Below are 4136 nucleotides of genomic sequence, written 5' to 3' on the forward strand. Positions count from 1 at the left end.
TTCAAGGTAAGTGAACTACCCGAGTTCACAGGAGGTACGGACCCCGAGGACTACCTCGAATGGGAACGGAAAATCGAACGAATGTTTGATTTCAAAGTTCTGGATGACGCGAAACGCTGCAAGTACGCTATTCGAAGACTTAGTGGAGGGGCTTCACTATGGTACAAGAGTTTGAAAGCAAGGCGTGCTCGCGGTGGAAAAAAGAAATTATCATCTTGGGATTCTCTTAAACGCAAGTTGCGTAAGAAATATGTTCCAGCAACTTATACGCTTACGTCTTATCGTAAGATCGCCAATCTCAAACAAGGGAGTCCGACGAGTAGTGTTGGTGAACCCAAGTCGGCTGCCACCCCTAGTTCCACGGCAAGAACGCCCGATTCTAAGGAAACAAGTCTATCCAAAGTACGATGTTTAAAGTGTCCGGGGTTTGGGCATTATCAAAGCACGTGTCCAAATAAACGATTGATTACCTCGAGAGATGTTGCTTGTCGGGATGAGTTGTTTGATGAGGAGGAACGATTGGGTGATGTGCTCAATCTCGAAGAAAGAGAAAAAGGCGAGATTATGGAGCCATTGAGTGATGATGATCAAATTAAAGATGTGATCGAAGATGACATATTTTCCAACTTGTATGAACCTCATACAAGAGGTACTTCTTTATTTGATCCAAATCTACCAATTGTTTTTGATGAAGAATTGGAAGAAGTTTATGACGAAACTCACATGGAAGAAAGTGATCATACAAGTTATGACGATGCAACTCAAGACAATCCTAATCTTGTGTAAACTCGGACGAGCAATTCGGGGATGTCTTTCCCAAGAACCTACCCGCTGGTTTACCAACTATTAGAGGGATCGAACGCCAAATTGATCTCATTCCCGAAGCCTCGTTACCGAACAAAGCGGCCTATCGATGCAACCCATTGGAAACAAAAGAGTTGCAACGACAAATGGAGGAGCTAATGGATCGAGGCTATGTTCATGAAAACCTAATTCCATGTGCCGTCCCTACTCTATTTGCTCAAAGGAAGGATGGGACGTGGCAAATGTGCGCTGATAGTCAAGCCAAGAACAACATAACTGTAATACCCCGTATTTTTATATAATTAATTAAACGGTTATTATTGAATTTATAAAAAAATTATTAAACGGATATTATTATATATTAATTATTATACATTTTATGTCACTAATTAAGTCGGGTAAATTATTGAGTCGATAATTTCATTAAGTTATTTTAGTTAACCGCGTTGTATCGATATAAGTTAATCGTGACGGGTTTATCCTACATTCGACTTTTAATAAAATATCTTTATTAAAATATACCATTATTATTATATATTATTATTATTCTAATATTATTATTATTCTATTACTACTACCCATATTAATCAATGGCAGGCCTACCATTTCACGCCTACCATACCCACTTTTCTTCTTTATTCTTTCTTTACACCTCTCCTTTCCACTCTTCCTTTCTTTATACATATTTCTTCATCATCAATCATCAACCCACGCAATTCGAGAGAGGGAGAAAGGGCATGTGTGGTCACGGTGCAGCAAGGAAGGGCTAGGGGTGGTCGTCGACGTTCTTAGGCGGCCGTGGTGGTTGTTATGGTGGCGGTAAGGTGAGTTTTGTCAATTCCCTTCTCTGTTTTTTTTTTGTAATTTCATCGGGTATTTGTGGGTGTTTCGTGACTTATGGAGGTGTGTATGGTGGTTATGGATAGGGTATATGGGTAAGGTGGTAAGAGTCGAGTAGGATGGTGGTGGTTAGGGTGGTCTTAGGTGGTTGTAGAGGCAGAGAAAGGCGGCATCGATGGGGGGTGGTAAAACGGGTTTGGGTATGGGTTTTTCAATTTGGTTTACACGGCTATGTTGGGGTGGCACCACCATGGACTCGGGGAGGTCGAAATGGTGGTGCCACGTCTTCTAGGTTCTGGGTTGATGGGGAGCAGAACGGTGGTAGTTGGCGGGGATAGGGTGTTGGTTGCGGTGGAGGAAATGAGAGAAACAGTGGGTGTTGGTGAAGCACGGCGTGGAACAGGCCAAAAGAAGGCCACGGTCGACTCGCTTGGGCGAGAGTCGACCGTGGTGGGGTTGGTTCGGTGGTGGGGTTGAAGTAGGGAGCAGGTGCGGTGGTAGTGGTGGTGGTATAGGTGGCGCGTGAAGGGTTGAGGTGAGCGTGAAAGGGCGCGCGTGTGTCTTAGTCGATTTGATTCGTTTTCGTTATTGTTTAAGTATCGTAGTTAATTAATTAATTTAATTCCCGAGTGACAGTAAATAATTAAAGACGAGTTGTTTTAATGATTGAAACGGGTTTTTATTAGTTTAATCATTATAATTCGTTAAACGGTCGTATGCTTAATTAATTAATATTCCGAGTTATTTAATTAATTGAGGACGGGTTTTTATTAGTTTAATCGTTATAATTGTTAATGGGTCGCATTCTTAATTAATTAATACAATTCCCGTGTCATTAAATAATTGGGTTAAGTTAATGCTCGAGTTATTTAATATGATTAGAGTCGGGATTGTTCGAGTTGTTCAAGTGTGGATTCGTTTCATCATATAATTCATTTAAACCGCTAATTATCGTTTTGGTTTAAGTTCCGAGTTAATTAAATAAAATAATAATTAATTAACTAGAAACGGGATATTGAGTCGGGTTGTTAAAAGAGAAAAATTACTATATTGGGAAAGTTCCATTTTAAGAAATTCTACTTAATAACCTTCTATTTTGGGAAATTGGGTGGATACTAATCGGGTTATTTTAATTACCAATTGGGCATAAGTTGGTGTCGGGATTGTATTTCGGGAAGCTTATATTTTGGGAGATTACTATATTTAGTAGTTGGTAATTATAAATATTATAATTGTTTTAGGTGACGGATTCGTGAAGGATCGATAATCAGATTCGTTGCTTTATTTCTGGACTTCTTAATCGCTTAATTGGATTTGCTGGCACTTGAGGTAGGGAAATACACTTGTCCTACTATCGTTATTGATCGAATTGTGTTGACTGGATTCATGGTTGTTGATTTACGTTATCATTTATATTCGGAAAGGTGATTGACTGATTTGATCGTATTGAGTATGATATCACAACATCGGGTAACTGGCATGACCTTATGATTCATCAGTTCAGTGATTTATATACATATTGCATTGCATTAATTACTGTTGAGCATTTCATATGCATTGGAGTTGGAGGATGGTGTGGTGGTGATGAGATCGTGATACGATGTGATGTTGTGATAAGGCCCAGGCGGGTTCTGCAGGACCTGCCCTGGTGTCCTCAGCCATTGAGCTGGTATATCGACGACGGTCGATTGTTGTGTCTCCGGGGATCGGTATGGCGGGCGTAAGGGGATATGTGATATGAGATTGTGATGAGATGGTGATGGAGGTGGCGGAGTATCATGCATATCATATTTATTGTTTTATTGTTTTCCCTACTCAACTTCGCGGTTGACCCTGTGTATTCGTGAACACCTGTGACGACCCAAATATTGGCGAGCAGACTTGACAGGTTTAAGAGATAGGACGGGAGCTGGATGGGCGTGAGACATTGGATCAGACGACTTAGTAGCTAGATCATCATCTAGAAGACTTTCACTTTTATTTATGTCAGTTTTTGTAATTTGAGTTGAAAAGAGTAATTGTAATAATTAAGTTAAAATTTTACATAAATTGCCTTGGAGTTTAATTTGTTATTCACTACCTCGGGAAACCGAGATGGTAACAGTCCGTTTTATGAGGGAATGTCTTGACGAGGACTTCTTTTATAAACCGGGGTGTTACAAAGTGGTATCAGAGCGAACGATCCTCAGGCCTAAACCAATGAGCCCAATGAACATAGGAAGAGTCTAAATAAAATGAACACCGGGATAGAACTGTTAGGAGCACACTACGGTAAGGTATGAGTTAGGGGCCCCCTCACACCGAACCAGTGGTCCTCTCAGTTGAACCGGAAACCATGAGTGTATACGAGAGAAAGGGTAGAATAGTGCTTGAGGTGGAACAGGAAATTCAAATATCGTTGCCTAAGTATTAACTGATTGATGCATTGATTATTGCTTAATTGAGTTGATGTATGCCTTGAGACCATATGTTCTAACCATTATGCAGGACAA

At 40.4% G+C, this 4136-nt stretch overlaps 1 long non-coding RNA gene across 1 annotated transcript; it reads left to right on the top strand.

The window, feature by feature from the left end:
* The first annotated feature begins 1410 nt into the window (after positions 1-1410).
* LOC141626289 (uncharacterized) lies at positions 1411-3709 on the top strand. Its single transcript, XR_012535896.1, has 3 exons — positions 1411-1628; positions 2886-2973; positions 3524-3709. It is a non-coding gene; the product is annotated as an uncharacterized LOC141626289 (long non-coding RNA).
* Positions 3710-4136: the final 427 nt, after the last annotated feature.

Source organism: Silene latifolia, chromosome Y (assembly GCF_048544455.1).
Source record: "Silene latifolia isolate original U9 population chromosome Y, ASM4854445v1, whole genome shotgun sequence".
Lineage (NCBI taxonomy): Eukaryota > Viridiplantae > Streptophyta > Magnoliopsida > Caryophyllales > Caryophyllaceae > Silene > Silene latifolia.